Source organism: Primulina eburnea, chromosome 3 (genome assembly GCF_022965805.1).
Source record: "Primulina eburnea isolate SZY01 chromosome 3, ASM2296580v1, whole genome shotgun sequence".
Lineage (NCBI taxonomy): Eukaryota > Viridiplantae > Streptophyta > Magnoliopsida > Lamiales > Gesneriaceae > Primulina > Primulina eburnea.
This window is the reverse complement of record NC_133103.1, coordinates 46,338,867-46,358,070: the sequence shown is the minus strand read 5'-3', so window position 1 is coordinate 46,358,070 and position 19,204 is coordinate 46,338,867. Positions and strand designations below refer to the sequence as shown.

The 19,204-nt window shown below is 37.2% G+C and overlaps 1 long non-coding RNA gene across 3 annotated transcripts in view; it reads left to right on the top strand.

Annotated features, from left to right (window-relative positions):
* The window catches only part of LOC140827667 (uncharacterized), a 76,847-nt gene that overhangs the window by 24,583 nt on the left and 33,060 nt on the right, over positions 1–19,204 (top strand). For all 3 annotated transcript variants that reach the window (XR_012117001.1, XR_012117000.1, XR_012116999.1), the window contains exon 2: positions 1,788–1,902. This is a non-coding gene — a long non-coding RNA (uncharacterized lncRNA). The remainder of the gene's footprint in view (positions 1–1,787; positions 1,903–19,204) is intronic.

Here is a 19,204-nt window from a genome sequence, read left to right as displayed (position 1 = left end):
TACGAATAAGTCGAGTCAGAGTCCCAAAGTCACAGAGGGTGATTTATCACTTGATATTGATTCATGTTTTCTGATTATGATACATGTTCATAGTGTGATTTACAGTTTGAGATTGATTCATGTTTCAGAATGTGATACACGTTATGGATATCTGCTTCATGCTTTTATAGCTGTTTATATGAAATGCATGTATACATGGTTTATACTGGGAATATAATTCTCACTGGAGTTATCCGGTTGTTGTCTTCTTTGTGTGTGTGCATGACAACAGGTGGGACAAAATCAGGATCAGGAGGAGGATGAGAGATTATAGTTAGCGTGGAGATCCGGGCCCAGAAGCAAAATAGGATTCAACATTTGATGTATAGAGGTTGAACCTATTTGAGATAGAGACATGTAGTACATGAATTGTACTTTGATACTGACATGCATATTAAATAGATCACATTACGTTTCCGCATTCATATTTAAAAAAAATATTTAGTCCCACTTTTCTTAATTGTTATATTTGACATTAATAATGATTAAGACATGAATTAGCGTCCGGGTCTCCACAATAAGGGTATGATTTAATATGTTAAAATGTTTATTTTAAATATTTATGATTTAAATGCATATTTTAAATGTTTATGATGTTGAAATGTACAGTTAAAAGATTTATCGATTTTTATATGTTGAAATATTTCTTTTAAAATGTTTATGGATTTTTATGAGGGAACGATAACGTTAAAAGAAATGTTGCATGCTTGTTTTTAAGAGGAAAAGGTTATTAAATGAATGATTTTTATAAAGTGGTGAAAATGAAAAACGTTGAAGGAAGTGAAGTAATTGTGACAAATGAGGATATGATTGAGGATAGGCCAAGGCTCAGTTGACGATCTTATGTCGCTGATGTCCCCGCTGCCCAGTACTGTGGTTTCATGTAGATGGATTCATCGACTTTTGAGGATTGAGGAAAGTCATAATTAACGATCTGAATTCAACAAAGGAAAAGGAAAAAGGAAAAGGAAAAATGTTTATGATCATGATACAAGGATTTATATTATGAAATGAGGAAAGGAAAATGTTGAGGTATATGTTATTCATATTCATATGAATATGATGAGGATAATATGAAATGGGCTACGAAAACGTTTATGAGAAATTTATGAAAATGTTTATGTTTAAAGTTGATGCATCATTATGAAAATGTTTTGTTTAAAGTTCATGCATCATGAAAATATTTACGAAAATGGTTATGTTTAAAGTTTAAGCATCTTCATGAAAAGGTTAATTTAAGTACAAGTATTTTTCACTGTTGCATGCGATTTGTATATGTAATACTTGTTATCAAGATTATGATGTGTTGAGTCTTTAGACTCACTAGGTGTGATTGATGCAGGTGATTATGATGTTAATGTTATGGAGGTCTTGATGGTTGACTTTGTTGGACTGAAGGTGCACATGACTCGAGGACCGACGCTAATTTTCGCACTAGTTTATGATTTATGATTTTAAGTAATGCTAAAGATATTTTTACGTCTTTTATTTATGTTATGAGAGATTTTTGAGAGACTATAGTATGTTCTATACTTTTCAAATAATGTTTTTAGGTTAGTAAAATGTTTGACGATTTTATGCTTTAAAATAATTTCTTTTGGATTTTTAAATGGCAGTTGGATGTTTATTCTAAAAATGGTGACAAGATATTTTAAAGTATTTATATATATGTATATTTTTAATTATGGAGATTAAGGAGAAAAAAAAATTTAGCACGTTTTAAGAAAATGAGTAGCAGACGTTTCAAGATCTGCATGTGATAACCATGGACTTGAAATACTTGACTCTTCATTGAGATCATATTTTGTTTAGCTGTCATCTTATAAGTGGGAGCATCACATATCTGGAGATCCTGTGGTCAAGGTGTCACGCCTCGAGACCGCGGCGTCAGTGACATCCGGAATTGTTAATCAAATACCAATAAGCCTCGTAGCAAATAGCCAAATACCAGTCTATTTCATAAATTTCCCATTGTCTTTACAAATGAAGAAAAATACAGAGGTTGCGGAAGCGAAAAGTACAAACATTACTAAGAAAGACAAATGAACACTAATTGACTTGAATATCCAGAACTTGAATTACTTCATTATAATTCTTTACCAGCCCCAGAACTGCTCATGCTCCTTTTGTTCTACCTGTTCTTCATTCTCATCTTGAGAGGGACGTAAGGAGGGTGAGAATTTTGGGAAACCCTCAGGAAGTAGGGCCGATCGAATACCAGAAAACATTTGATACATAATACTTTTAAAACCTTCCTCTTTTACATAACATAGTATATCAGAGTTGGATGAACATAAGTTAATCATTGAAAAAATCAGAGTTTCGGAGTTGGATGAACAGAAATCAGATTTAGAACAATCAGAACATTCAGAACAGAAATTATCAGACAAACATATTATAATGATAATGAGCTACCCTTGATCTTGGGCTCCCTATGGGGCCTTCTCCTGTAAATAGGCTCTATCTGGGGGCTTTTCCCGCATTCGGGCTCTCTTTGGGGCCTTCTCCCATAGACAGGCTCCCTCTGGGGCCTTTTCCCTAGCAGGCTTTCCCGATGCACAATTATCAGATTCAAACAAATAACTTATTATTCTGAGACAAATTGGTTCGAACAGAATGACACCAACATAAAACGAAACGGAGAAGCATAAACGAACAAACTGACGGAACGAAACGAAACGATTTGAAGTAACTTAGTGATTTTCGAAATCCACACTTATTCACATAACGCAGTAGATGATTGAATTTTAAATCATACGTAATCTTTAAAACTTATAAACCCACTTACCTGAAAGATTGTTCCAAAAATCTTGTAATGAACAACTTAGAGCTTGACACTGAAAAACCAGTCATCTTGCAAAAATTTTTGCGCCTAATTGAACCGTTGGATCGATCTGAATTATGGATATGTTGCTCCAAACACGTGTACGTAAATTCTGAACAGTGGAGATCGGATTTGAACGTGTAAAACAATGAGAAAAACTTTCTGCAATTGGGCAGAATTTTTGGTACTCGAAAATTGCAACTTTTGGAGAAAACTTTTGATGTTTTTTTGGTGTGAATTCACTCATTCTTTTGCCAATATTTATAGGCACCAATGTGACTTTAGGCCTTCTCCCTCCATACCAAAGGTTGCATGGTTTATAGCATTAATAACCAATGTAACTTTTGACATTCCCCCTCCATACCAAAGGTTTATGGCATTGGTGATGATTTATGACATTAATAACCAATGTGACTTTAGGCATTCCCCCTCCATACCAAAGGTTTATGGAATTAATCACCAATGTGATACAAAAGGTTTATGGCATTAATCACCAATGTGACTTTAGGTCTTCTCCCTCCATGCCAAAGGTTGCATGTAATTTATTCTCTTCCATGCCATAATTCATCTTCAATGCAAAACAAAAATCAACTTGGTAGTTTTTCTCATTGTATAGTAAAATTTTGGGTCTTCACATCCTTCCCTCCTTGTTTAAAGTTTCGTCCTTGAAACTTGAATTATCTTGGTCTTTGAAAGGGTAGGGATGATGTCTATGCATTATTTCTTCAAGGTCCCAAGTAGCTTCTCTTTCGGTATGATTAGACCATTTTATTTTAACGTATGGATCGTGCGGTGATGTAGCACTCATTCTTTGTCCACTATACGGTATTAACTTCTTCATATTTCAATTCTTCATTCAGGTTGCCATCGAGTAGCAGTGGTGCAACCTCAAAAATATGACTCGAGTTGGGAATGTATCTTCTTAGTTGTGAAACGTGGAAGACGTTATGGATTCTTGACATGTCAGGCGACAAGGCTAGCCAATAAGCTAGGGTTCCGATTCTGTCCAGAATTTCGAAGGGTCCGACGTTTCTTGGGTTCAATTTTCTTGATTTGCTGAAGCGGACCACTCTCTTCATAGGTGAAACCTTGACATAGGTCTTCTCTCCGAATTCAAATTCCAACGGCCTTCTCTTCAAGTCAGCACAGCTCTTTTGTCGGTCCTAGGCCGCTTTGAGTTTCTCCCTGATGATAGCTACCTTCTCAACCGTAATTTGTACTAGTTCAGGCCGGTGATGGCTTTCTCCCCGATTTTGTCCCAATACATGGGCGATCTACATTTTCTTCCATACAACGCTTAATAAGGAGCCATCTCTATGCTACTGTGGTAACTGTTATTGTATATGAACTCTATTAGAGGTAGATGCTCACTCCAATTTCCTTTGAAACCTAGAGCACAGGCCCTTAACATGTCCTCTAAGGTTTGAATAGTTCTTTCGGCCATTTGTTTGCGGGTGATAGGCCGTGCTGAGGGTGACTTTGGTTCCCATGGCTTCTTGAAAACTTTTCCAAAATCGAGACACAAAACTTGGATCCCTATTGGATAGTATACTTGCTGAAACTCCATGTAATCTTACTATGTTGTCCATGTACAGGGTGGCTAGTTTATCTAGGTTGTATTTAATTTGGATCGTTAAAAATTGTGCTGATTTGGTTATTCGGTCGATGATAACCCAGATCCAATCATGGTTTTTTCTTGACTTTGGTAATCCTTCCACAAAGTCCATGGAAATAGCTCCCACTTCCATGTTGGGATCTCTAGTGGTTGTGGGAGTCCTCGAGGTCGTTGATGTTCGACTTTGACCTGTTGACAAATTTGGCATTTAGCGACAGAGTCAGCTACGTCCTTCTTGCATTTAGCACCATATAGATAATGTCTCCATAATTTTAGTGCAAATACGATGGCTGCTAACTCAAGATCGTGAGTTGGATAATTTTTCTCATACGATTTTAATTGTCTTGATGCGTAGGCAATTACCTGACCTTCCTGCATAAGCACACACCCTAATCCTCCATTTGATGCATCACTATATATCGTGAAGTTCTTTCTATCTTCGGGAAGTACTAGCACTGGTGTAGATTCAAGTTTTCTTTTAAGAATCTGAAAACTCTTCTCGCATTCTTCGCTCCAAATGAATCTAGAGTTTTTCTGTGTGAGTTTGGTGAGGGGTATGGCTATTGAAGAAAATCCTTCAACAAATTTCCTATAATATCCAGCTAAACCCAGAAAGCTTCGAATCTCAGTTACTGATTTAGGTCGAGGCAGTCCTCAATTGGCTCTACTTTCTTGGGGTCCGCTGAAACACCTAATTCATAGATTATGTGTCCCAAGAAGGTGACACTTGTTAGCCAAACTTCACATTTCTTAAATTTGGCATACAGTTCTTTTTCTCTTAGTGTTTCTAGAGTGAGGCGAAGATGTTCCTCATAATCTTCCTTACTTTGTGAGGACACAAGAATGTCGTCTATGAATACGACCGCGAATATATCGAGGTATGGTTTAAAGACTCTATTCATGAGGTCCATGAATATTGCTGGGGAATTGGTCAGTCCAAACGGCATTACCTTAAACTCGTAATGGTCGTATCTTGTCTTGAAGGCTGTTTTAGGGATATCTTCCATTTTGACCTTCAGTTGATGGTATCCGGACCTCAGATCGAGTTTTGAAAAGACCTTAGCTCCTTTCAATTGATTGAAAAAGTCATCTATCCTCGGGAGAGGGTATTTATTCTTAATTGTAATCTTGTTCAACTATCTATAGTCGATACATATCCTCATACTCCCGTCTTTATTTTTCACGAATAATACAGGGGCTCCCCACGGAGATGCACTGGGTCGAATCTGCTTCTTATCCAACAACTCTTGGAGTTGATCCTTTAGTTCCTTTAACTCTGTTGGGACCATTTGGTATGGTGCCTTCGAGATTAGTGTAGCCCCAGGGATCAAGTTGATCTCAAACTCCACTTCACGGTCAAGAATCGTGCCAGGCAATTCTTCAGGGAAGACGTCTGGAAATTCCTGACTAACTGGAATATACTCTATCTTCAGAGTAACTTTGTTATTTACCTCGTTGATCATTGCTAGTTAGACTTCTTCGCCATGCTCCATGGATTTCTAGGTCTGAGAAGCAGAAAGGAAGGATTTTTGTTCCTTATCCTTACCATGAAAATGATTTATTCTTGGATTGGGGTTTGGCATTCTTATCCCGACAATCTTCCAATACATGATTCTTGTCCAACCAAACAATTCCCATGGTACACTGAATATATGAGTATCCATATTTATTTTATTCTATCTTAAAATTATCATAATCACTATCTCAAAACTAAAACCAATATAGAATCTTAGAACATAACACTTTATCAGCTTATTGACTCAAGTTCCAATAATTATAACCAAGTTAAAATTTCTTTCAACCTTGTTTGGAAGAAACTAATTTATCGAACAATTCTTCTTTTACTAAATTTGTCTTTAATCAAGACTATGAGCCTAGCATGCTTTAATACAAACAAGTTTCATTGGATGTATTTCTCCTCAAATCTTCCCTTTTTTGTACTATAAGAAGAGTCGGAACTTATTATGTATGCTACACTTCATCAATGCCCATCAATATCTTACTTTATTTTCATAAGAAAATGTCCTAAAAATAATATAAATTTCTTACCTTCATAAAATATTACAAAATCCTAAATATTTAAATTTAGCACTTAGTATCCCAAGTTTAATGTACATATCGTTAATTTTTGGAACAAAAATCAACCTCTACATCTGAATATCAAAGCTTATATAATTCTTATCTCATATTTTCATAAATAATTTATTATCCACGAGTCAAACATTTCATCTCAAGTCGGAAGCTTATCTTTGATAGGTAAATTACCCAAAATTTAAGTCATCTTATATCAGATAGGTGTATTCCCAAAAATATAATTCAACTTATCTTTGTACATTCCAAAAGAAATGTTACACTTCTTTCATTTCGTATCATATAACCATAATACAAGTCTAGCCTACCTTATCATCTCTCCGTCATCACTGTCCTTTTTCCACTACATCCATAGGTGTTTTTTCTATTTCTTTCACGTTTTTCACGACAAGGTGCATATAGTTATTTTGTTCTTGCAGTCTATCCATAGCGCCATGAAGCTTGGTGATATAATGTTCTTGCTTGCTAGAAAGGTCTTCTTGTTGATGACGAGAGCGGTTAGCAAGATCCTTCTCAGTTTCAATCTTTACTATCAAATTTCGGTTAGGGGAAACTAGTCGTACCACGTGAGATAGGTTACGTAGAGTTAGGGTGAGCTGGCTCTCTGCTCGATTAAGATGATGGGTGAGACATTGTACATCAATTTGAAGTAGGTTCCTAATCTCCAAGATTTCTTGTTTCTCTTATTTTCCTCTAGCGAGTTGAACCTTTAGGGTTTCAATTTCTCATCCTTGGTTTTCAATGGTGAGTTGACGCATGCGAAGGGTTGCTTGAGCATGAGTACGAGGTGTGGCCATTTCAAATACATATCGAATGAAAAAGAGATAAAAGTTTCATTACCAGATAAGCAAGGTATTTGGATCGAATAGAATGAGATTTTCCAAAACTGGAAAGATTTCACCCAGATTGAAAGCAGTTGACAAAATTGAGTTTTGAGAATCTATGCGAAAGTATAAGCCATCTGTTGGAAATCTTATTCCGGAGTTTGACAAATTAACCAACTGAACCAAGTAACTGAATCAAGCAACTGATTTACGCATCGAAGTTACTAACTGGTTACGTAACTGATCATTCAGCTACTATTTAAGCGCCTCAACCATCGATCAATAAAGTGTGTTCCTAACTGAACACGTCATCAATTGATTGCAACAACCGACATATAGTACAGTCTAACTGCAACAGTAGTAGTGGAACGCCGCATATCAGAAAGTTGCAGTGTACGATCTGTCAGAGAATATCGACGTGGCAAACAACGGCTGTTATTCAAATAAATGTTACCGTTGAAACAGAAGCCTATAAATAGTCGAAGAGAGCAGCTGAAGAACTACCGATTTTCTGAACTACTCATTTTACTTGCTGTTACTCTGCGAAAATATTCTCTCAACTTCAAATCAAAGCTCAAGCTTATCAGTTTTATCAGTAGCATTCAGGCTACGTTTTGAGCTAGAAAAAGCACTTTGTAATCTTTGATAAATTGTACAAGTTGTGCTAAGATCAGTTGTGATCTGTAAAAGAGTTGTTAACTAAGAGTTTCAGTTTTGGCAATAGATAAGTCCAAACTGAAGTGGGTCAGTACACGTTACTGTATTTGATCAAAGTCTTTTAGTGTATATCCTATCTTTGTGATAGAAGGGGTGACGTAGGAGTTATTCAAGTCTCCGAACATCCAGAAACATTTCCTGTGTTATTTACTTTCAGTTATTCATTCTATCTTTCAGTCAGTTAGTTTTCCGCAACTGTTTTATTCAGTTTAACTGATTGATATCGACCGACGAGATACTTGAGTCAGTTTGTAACAAAACTGAACCCAACCTTTCGAAGAAGTTTTAATCTAGCAAGTGTTTATTCAACCCCCCCTTCTAAACACTTTCACCTTGAGTTAACCGATCCTATCAAGTGGTATCAGAGCGAAGTTTATCTTGTCATAGAACATATTCTCTCAACTGATTCAGTATGTCTTCTTTCAACAAAATTCCTATGTTTTCCAGGGAAGACTTTGACGACTGGAAAATCAGAATGCAGGCTCATTTAGCTGCACAAGATGATGATATGTGGTACGTCATAACTGACGGGCCAATGAAAATTCTGAAAGCAAACACAGCAGTTGCCATCACCGAAGGGGCACCTCATAGAATCGAAAAACCCAGAGATGAGTGGACTGCTGAAGATAAAAGAAAAGCAAACCTTGACAATGTAGCCAAGGACATACTATATAAAACACTGGACAAGATAACGTTCAGTAAGATCAAGATGTGCAAGACAGGAAAAGAGATATGGGAAAAGCTGATTCAGTTATGCGAGGGAAATGAGCAAACAAAGGAAAACAAACTTTCTGTTGCTGTACAGAAGTTTGACAACATCAAAATGAAAGCTGGAGAATCAATGCTTGAATATGATGAAAGAACCAGTGGAATCATAAATGAACTGAATGCACTTGGAAAAGTGTATACAAATAAAGAAGTGGCTCTCAAGATTATCAGAGGACTTCCCAGGGAATGGGATGTCAAGACAATGGCCATGAGGGAATCAAAAGACTTGAACAAAGTTGAAATTCATGATTTGTTTGCTGATCTGAAAGCTTATGAGTTTGAGTTACAAACTCGAGGAGAAGCAGAACCATCAACACCTTCATCAACTACTGCTCTAACTGCTATAAGAACAGAACCAACTGGCTCAGTTGAAAAAGCTGCAGATCAATTGAGCAATGATGCTATGTCATTGTTTATCAGAAAGTTTGGTAGATTCATGAGGAAGAATCAGGGAAATTTTCAGAAGAGCTACCAAAGAAATAACTCCAGAGAAGATTCAAACGCTTGCTATAACTGTGGAAAGCCAGGACATTTCATTGCTGACTGCCCAAAACCAAAGAAGGACAGTCAAGTCTCAACTGAACGGAAAAAGAAATCATATGAGCACAAAAGGAGACCTAAGGATGAAAGGAAAACCTATAAAAAGAAGCATGAAGTGCTAGTAGCTGAAGAAAGCAAAGCCAAATGGGCAGAGACTGACAGTGATGAGTCAGAAGCAGAAACTTCATACAGTTCTAGTGAAGAAGAGGAAGAAGTCAAGTGTCTGATGGCTGATGAGACAGAAGATCAATCAGACAATCAGCAGGTATTCGACTTTAGCTCAACTGATTTCACTAGAGAAGAGCTTATTTCGACTCTTCATGACATGGTCAGCGAGTATCAAAAGCTTGCTCTATCATTTGATAAAGCCAGAGCAAAGCAAGATGATCCCTTGGACAACAATACTAAAACTGATCAGTCAGTTGATATGTTGAGTCTAAAAAGGGAAATTGCTGAGCTCAATGCTGAAAAGAGCAGGAATCAATTGTTGATTCAAAAATTGATGTTTGAAAATGCAAAGCACAACGAGCTCATTCAGGCTTGGAATAAATCTTCAGCAGCTCTAACTGATATTCAAAATTCGCAAAAATCAGTTGCTGACAAGACTGGACTAGGATTCAGTAGTCAAAGTGAGATGTCTTCCAATGATACTCAGCCACAACTGAATATGGGCAAAGGAAAATTCATTCGCTTTGTCAAATCAGTCGTGGAACAAGAACAGCTTGAACCAAGTAAACTGATTGAACCGCCCATTGAGAACAAGAACAAGGCAAATAGATATGGTATTGGATATAGTCCAAACGTTTCAACTGACTCTCGTGGTCAAACATCGAAAAGAATTTCAAAACGATTTTCAAATGAATACTCCAACTACTATAACTGTAAGCCTGTTCAGAAACGATATCGGCCGAACAATCAGTCGGGAAAGGCAAAATCACATATTGTTTCACCTATGCATCACACACAAAGCACACACAAAACGAGAAGGACCATATGGAATACAACAACTGGACGGTCAGTCAGACTGATCCAAGTTTGGATTCCTAAAGGACTAATCAACTTTGGACCCAAATAAACAAAGGGTACCACAATCTTATTTTGTATTTGACTGCAGGTAACAGGTACAAGCACTGGATCTATATGGTATCTAGACAGTGGATGTTCACGCCACATGACAGGAGATTCAAGGTTATTATCTCAACTAGTCAAATACACTGGACCAAAGATTAGTTTTGGAGACAACTCGAAAGGTACAACTGTGGGTAAGGGTAAGCTTATCCATGGTAATTTTGTCATTAATAATGTTTTATTAGTTGAAAATCTCAAGTATAATCTGATAAGCATCAGTCACTTATGCGATAATGGATTTTCAGTTCAATTTGACAAACTCATTTGCTCAGTCAAAAACTCAACTGATGAGATCATTCTAACTGGCAAAAGATGTGGAAACACATACAAAGTCAGCTGGAATGATCAACCCTATGCACCAGTGTGTCTTATTGCTTCAAAATCTTCGAAAAACTGGTTATGGCATAAGAGGTTAAACCACTTGAATTTCAAATCCATTGCATATTTGAGTAAACATGATCTTGTTACTGGGCTGCCCAAAATGGATTTTACAAAAGACAAAATTTGCTCAGCATGTCAGTTTGGCAAACAAATCAAATCTTCTTTTAAGTACAAGGGTCGTAAATCTTCTTCCCGTTGCTTAGAGCTGTTACATATGGATCTCTTTGGTCCAATACCGGTGATGAGCTTAGGGGGAATGAAATACACCTTGGTGGTTGTAGATGATTTTTCTAGATTCACATGGGTCATTTTTCTCAAGACCAAAGACCAAACTGCTGCTCAACTGATCAAGCTTTTCAAAAGATTATCAAATGAAAAATCAGTTGGAATTGACAGAATCAGATCCGATCGAGGAACTGAATTCATCAATCAAATTCTTTCAAATTATTTAGAGAATACTGGAATCAAACATGAACTCTCAGCAGCAAGAACTCCTCAGCAAAATGGTGTAGCTGAAAGGAGAAATCGAACACTTGAGGAAGCTGCTAGAACAATGCTTGCTGATTCTAGTATCTCTCAAAGGTTTTGGGCAGAAGCAGTGAACACTGCGTGTTACACTCAAAACAGATCAATGATTAATAAGAATCATTTGAAAACACCGTATGAGATCTGGCATGGAAGAAAAAGTGTGGTTTCTTATTTTAAAATATTTGGCTGCAGATGTTTTATACTCGACAATGGTAAAACTCATTTAAAAGCTTTTGATGCTAAATCTGCAGAAGGAATATTTCTCGGTTATTCATCAGTAAGTAAAGCTTACAGAGTCTTCAACAAAAACACTTTAAATGTTGAAGAATCCATTCATGTTGTTTTTGATGAAACTGTACTAACTGATAAGCCAACTGATACAGTTGAGCTAGCTGACAGATTTACAGATATCAGTTTGGAAGATGATGATGAAGAAAATATTCATATGAATCAAAGCAATCTCCAAACACCTGAACCTGAGATATTAGATCAGGCTGTTGAATTGGAAGCTAATCAGTTAGTAGAACAAACAAATGAGATTCAGTTGCCAACTGAAACAGCTCCAACTGAAACTGAAACCAATCAGTTACCTACTGAAGCAGTTACCAATTTGGAATCAACAAATGCTGAACTCAGATGGAAGAAATCACATCCTCCAGAATTGGTGATAGGTAATCCATCTGATCCGGTAAGAACGAGAAATCAAATGCTTAACTTATTCATTCATTCAGCTTTTGTATCTCAACTGGAACCAAAGAAAACTGATGAAGCTCTTGCTGATCCTAACTGGATAAATGCTATGCAAGAAGAGCTAAATCAGTTTATCCATAATAATGTCTGGAACTTAGTTTCAAGACCAATGTCAAAAACTGTTATAGGTACAAAAGGGGTATACAGGAACAAACTGAACGAGGATGGTTCAGTTGTGCGCAACAAAGCAAGGCTAGTTGCACAAGGATACAGGCAGGAAGAAGGAATTGATTATGATGAGACATATGCACCAGTTGCAAGACTGGAAGCAATAAGAATATTCCTGGCCTATGCATCATTCAAAAATTTCAAAGTGTACCAGATGGATGTTAAAAGCGCATTTCTGAATGGACAGTTGCAGGAAGAAGTCTTTGTTGAACAACCTCCAGGTTTTGTTAATCATCACCTTCCTGATCATGTCTATCATTTGAACAAAGCCTTATATGGTCTTAAACAAGCTCCAAGAGCTTGGTACGAAACTCTTTCAAAATTTCTAACTGATCATGATTTTTCTGTTGGATAAGTTGATAAGACGTTGTTCAAATTTTCTAAGAATGATCATATCTTACTTGTTCAAATTTATGTTGATGATATCATATTTGGGTCAACTAACCCCAAATTATGTGAGAAATTCGCTAAGTTGATGCAGGAAAAATTCGAAATGAGCATGATGGGTGAACTGACATTCTTTCTTGGATTACAAGTGAAACAATTGGATTCAGGCACCTTCATCAGTCAAACAAAATATACAAAGGAATTGCTAAAGAAATTTGGCATGGAATCGTGTTCAGCTGCAAGCACTCCCATGAGCTCATCAGTTAAACTAGACACTGATCAAGGGGGAATATCAGTTGAGACGACGCTTTACAGAGGTTTAATAGGTTCATTATTGTATCTAACTGCTAGTCGTCCTGATATTGTGTTTGCTGTCTGTATGTGTGCTAGATTTCAGGCAAATCCTAAGCAATCACATTTTGCTGCTGCCAAACGTATTTTGAAATATCTTAAAGGCACACAAAATGTTGGGTTATGGTATTCTAAAGACTCATCTTTCAATTTAGTTGGTTATTCAGATGCAGACTATGCAGGATGTAAACTTGATCGAAAAAGTACAAGTGGATCATGTCAGTTTCTAGGAGACCGACTGATTTCTTGGTTCAGCAAAAAGCAAACATCCATAGCAACTTCCACAACTGAAGCAGAATATCTTGCTGCTGGAAGCTGTTGTGCCCAACTGCTCTGGATTCAGCAACAACTGAGAGATTATGGAGTTGATGCTAAAGAATCACCTATATTTTGTGACAACACAAGCACAATTGCTATAACCTACAATCCAGTTCTTCACTCTCGAACCAAACACATAGATGTCAGACATCACTTCATCAGAGATCATGCTCTCAAGAAGGAAATCAGACTGGAATACGTCTCAACTGGACAACAAGCAGCTGATATCTTCACCAAACCACTACCCGAGACTAAGTTTTCTCATTTTAGAAATATACTTGGTTTAATTGAGTTATCTTAAATCAGTTCAATGGACGTACATCAGCTGTTCATTTTTTTTTGTCGCTTATTAGTTTTGTTTTGTTCTGTTTTAGCATCTTATCAATTTCTGAGACTGATAAAACTGATCGTTGCATATTATAACAAAACTAAAAATACTAGCTTTTCATTAATAACTGTTAAAATTGTTTTTGATTACATCCTTCAGTTCTTGATCAACAGACTCCTTCCAGTTCTTTAACCATGCTCCCAAGTCTTCAACCTGAATGGAAACAAAGCTGGGTGATGCAGCTACACTCTCCAGGAGTTTCTTCTCTTTACGGAGCATTAACTCGTAAAGATTGTCAGGTCTGAAAACGTCTTCCACGTTGAACTCATGCAGTCGGGCTCGATACTTCTCGAGCTTTCTCTGTTGTTTAGGAGTGGTAGCCATTTCATTCTCCCAGAGGACATGGAGCCCCTGGAGATTTTCTTGATATTGAAGGATATACTGGAAAACTTCGTCTTCTACTTGCATCTTCATGCGCTCCAAAGCTGTCTTCATTATCTCTTCTACCTTCATCAAAGTTTTAGAAGTACCAGCGTCTGCCATTTTATTCTAACCTTGTTTCTTAAAGATATTTGTTACTAACCGCTTCAATCTTATTTATAGAACAGGATGAGGAAGACGAAAGGACGCTACTTTTTCAACGTCGATCAATCTTCTATATTTCAGGATTTATTTAATCTGGTCTTTAGTGTTATCTTTCTTATTAATGCTTGTATTCAGGGGGAACATTAAGGGTTACGAAATTAACTGACAAGACAGCAGTTGATAAATAAGAAACAAGATTCATTCATTAACAGGATCTGAAGAAATTCTCTCTGATTACATCAAGATATTTTTGTTCCATATAGATCATCCATATGGACACCCATCCTCTTATTGCTGGAGTAGAACTCTTGCCATAGCTGTGTGAGCGGATGAGCTTCCTCAAAGCTCCTCTTTCTTTGTACACCATCAACTGATAGATATGCGGGTCATCAAAGAAATCAAAAGTTTCGGAAACGTGCAAACGTTCCCGGTACTTGCTTATTTTGGCCATCAGTCGTGGAGTATTCACCTCTCCACTATAGTACAGCACCTGAAGTTCCTGCAGTCTTTCCCAAAGGCCTAGCACCTCATCATATATCTGCTCTTCTATAGCAGATCTCATTTTGGCCTCAGCTGCTTCCATGAAAGTCGTAGCATCGTCAGGAACTCTTGAACTTCCGGCTCTTGCCATTTGTGTTTGTTGCTTAAATGATATATGTTTAAATCTAACTGATTTACTTGTATTTATAGCACATGATGACGCAAGATAAATTGATGACATCAGCCGACGATTAATCTCCTAAGCAATAAGATTTTCTTCTGTTTTAATGCTTCAACCTTCAGTTCCAGCATGTTTTAAGGGGGAATAATCTGATTTAAAATGATAACTGAGAAGTCAGTTGTTAGCAAAGTCTCGACTGAACTCGCTCAATTTTTATTAACTGACAGTTCAGTTGAGAATTTTTCTAATCTTCTCACATACGTTATTCATTTAATCATATTTTATTCAGATATACCAGCGTGACTGATTTACCAGCATTAAATGCTCTCTGACAACCACTCAGAGGTTGCAGCATGACACTTCTATCAGAGGTAAAAGCATCAGACATAGAGGAAATGCAAACTAAACTGTCAACTGATGGGCAGAAGATTAAAGTCTCAGACCCAAAGAAGGAACTCAAGCAAGAGGTACAGTTGTTAGCAGATGTTGTTGCAAAGGGTCTTCTCGCTAAAGCAGGTTCTTTCGCTGCTTTGACCCTTGAGAAATTTCAAGCCATGGCGATCATCATGACGGAACGGAAGTTTAACTGGAAACATTTTCTGTTTACAATTTTGAAGAATATGTTTGTCTCACCGAAACAGTCTAAAGGATTTGCTGTGCAGATCAGTTATTTGATGAAAGTAAAAAGTTTGGTGGGTAATGATTCTGAGACAACGGCAAAGTTCAAGGTCTTTAATGCCAAAAACACCCAGCCCATCAAAATCAAATTGGATATCTCCCCTGTTAACTTTATTGCAGTAAAGAAGGAGATAGGAGATCAACAGACTGCTCCAAAATCAGTTAAGAAGGCCAAGTCTTTGGCTCAATCGAAATCAGTTAAGAGAAAACTGATAATAACTGAATCTGAGTCCGAGGAAACTCCTTCACCTACAATATCAAAGAAACCAAGGACTCGTAAGTCCAAACCAGCAAAATTTCAGGTCAATATTCTTGCTGAAAAGGCTCCCTCTTCCAGTACTCAAAAGCCCATTGAAGCAGTGCCCTTAAAAGTGGTTATTCCGAGCCAAACTGAAAAATCAGTCTTGATCAAAGCTCCTCTGACTAAGGTCAAGACCCCTGCTGTATTAGCCCAGGCTAGGCCAAAGGGTATTTCAATTATTGAAAGAGTTGAAACAACGAATACTGGACTTGATATTCCTCATATATTAAGTTCAGACAAGGGAAAAGAGAAGCTGATTGAAGAACCCAGACCCACCAACTCCATTCAAACTCACATTGATCTTGTATGGGAACAAGTCAATGATTTTGCTGCTACACAACTTGTGGCATATGATAGCTGGACAGCCTTCAGGACAAAAGTTTTTGCTAAACAACTGAAGAAAAAGTCCCAACTGGACAAATTTATTAAGTTGGAAAACATCGTTCTCAAAACTGTCAAGGCAGCTACAATTGTCCAGGCTCTGCATCGCAGAAATTATTTCTTTGATCAAGTAAGGGCCAAGAAGTTGGCTCAGATTTTGGAATCTCTGAAAACGAACTACACTCCCACTGATCCAACTGCTTATTCCGATAGAGCCGTGATCACTCAGCTGGATACTGATCTAATCGGAATTCAATCACAAATCAAATTTTGGGAATTAGATCAGGAATTGGTATTTCACAAAGGCACGTCTGCTGATAATGAAAGCAATACAGAGATGGTGACTGCGGAACCACAGCAGCAAACTATAAACACTGAACAGGTTTTTCCTTCAACTGAACTGCCAGTTCAGACTTCACCAACTGCTGAAAAACAACTATACTCTGAGGCTGATCTCTCTTTTGCCACCATCGATGAAATAATCCAGACAGTATTGCAAGAATCTCCGAAGGATGCTCTTAGAACTGATTCAGTTGATCACTCCGTTGATCACTCTATTCCACAAGATTCTACATTAGCTCAGCTAGATGTATCTGCTGAGAAGTTGTCTCCAACTGAAGTGCCAGTGACCGAAACTGATCAATCTAAAGAGGTACCAGTTGTAGAGACCACTGGATCGCCTACTATTCACATTCTCTCTTCACCTCATTCAGTACAGGCAGAGATTGTTACAACTGATGTCAACATTTCTCATGAGATGGACAAGACTGATAAATCGTTGATCATTTTTGATCAAACTACAAAAGGATCAGATTTCTCTCATCCTCCAGAAGTCTCAGACATGGATCTAGTTCTTAAAGAGATCCAAAATATGCAGAATAACATGAACACAATGGTGACAGCAATGACGAATATGCAAAACACTCAGCTGTCCCACACCTTGAAACAAGATCAGTCTCATGAATTCACTAAAGAGCAATTGACTGTAATACAGGCGGACATTCGTTTATTAACTGCAGCAGTCCTCGAAGTTCAAAAATTCAAAGGAATAGCTGCTTGTATTACTACTTCTCAGAAGTCTTCTAACAGTAAAGTTGATGAAGTTCAGACACTTATGTCCAGGAAAATGGATGCGCTACAGCTGCTCATCCAGACTTCAATCGAAAATTTTTCTACCTCCATCTCCGTTCTATCAAATCACGTGCAGAAATTATCAGTTCAAGTAGCCCTGTTTGACAAAAAGGGGGAAGAACTGAAAGAGCTAATCAGGGATGAACTGAAAGAACTACTGAAGAAACAGAGAGAAGCCTAAATCTCTTGTTTATTGTATGATTCAGTTGACTAGTGAATATTTTATCTGAAATGAGAATCTTTTCAGTTTATGTTATCTACAATGGAGTCAGTTACTATTTCCTATGTTACTAAGTTTTGTCAAACACCATAAAGGGGGAAATTGTTGGAAATCTTATTCCGGAGTTTGACAAATTAACCAACTGAACCAAGTAACTGAATCAAGCAACTGATTTACGCATCCAAGTTACTAACTGGTTACGTAACTGATCATTCAGCTACTATTTAAGCGCCTCAACCATCGATCAGTAAAGTGTGTTCCTAACTGAACACGTCATCAATTGATTGCAACACCCGACATATAGTACAGTCTAACTGCAACAGTAGTAGTGGAACGCCGCATATCAGAAAGTTGCAGTGTACGATCTGTCAGAGAATATCGACGTGGCAAACAACGGCTGTCATTCAAATAAATGTTACCGTTGAAACAGAAGCCTATAAATAGTCGAAGAGAGCAGCTGAAGAACTACCGATTTTCTGAACTACTCATTTTACTTGCTGTTACTCTGCGAAAATATTCTCTCAACTTCAATTCAAAGCTCAAGCTTATCAGTTTTATCAGTAGCATTCAGGCTACGTTTTGAGCTAGAAAAAGCACTTTGTAATCTTTGATAAATTGTACAAGTTGTGCTAAGATCAGTTGTGATCTGTAAAAGAGTTGTTAACTAAGAGTTTCAGTTTTGGCAATAGATAAGTCCAAACTGAAGTGGGTCAGTACACGTTACTGTATTTGATCAAAGTCTTTTAGTGTATATCCTATCTTTGTGATAGAAGGGGTGACGTAGGAGTTATTCAAGTCTCCGAACATCCAGAAACATTTCCTGTGTTATTTACTTTCAGTTATTCATTCTATCTTTCAGTCAGTTAGTTTTCCGCAACTGTTTTATTCAGTTTAACTGATTGATATCGACCGACGAGATACTTGAGTTAGTTTGTAACAAAACTGAACCCAACCTTTCGAAGAAGTTTTAATCTAGCAAGTGTTTATTCAACCCCCCCTTCTAAACACTTTCACCTTGAGTTAACCGATCCTATCACCATCCAATTATGGTGACAACTTAATTTTGAAGATTTAAACAAAATGAGATGAATGTGATGTATCAGAATGATTTGGATAGGAAATCATGGGTTTTTTACAAAATTTGACTTTGTCTGTCAAACTCTCAGCCGGATTACGAACCTGACGGCTCTGATACCACTTAAATGTCACGCCCCGAGACCACGGCGTCGGTGACATCTGGCATTGTTAATCAAATAACAATAAGCCTCGTAGAAAATAGCCAAATACCAGTCTATTTCATAAATTTTCCATTGTCTTTACAAATGAAGAAAAATACAGAGGTTGCGGAAGCGAAAAGTACAAACATTCCTAAGAAAGACAAAGGAATACTAATGGATTACTAAAGGAATACTAAGAAAAACAGAGTTTCAGAGTTGGATGAACATAAATCAGATTTAGAACAATCAGAACTTCGAATCATAACATTTCAG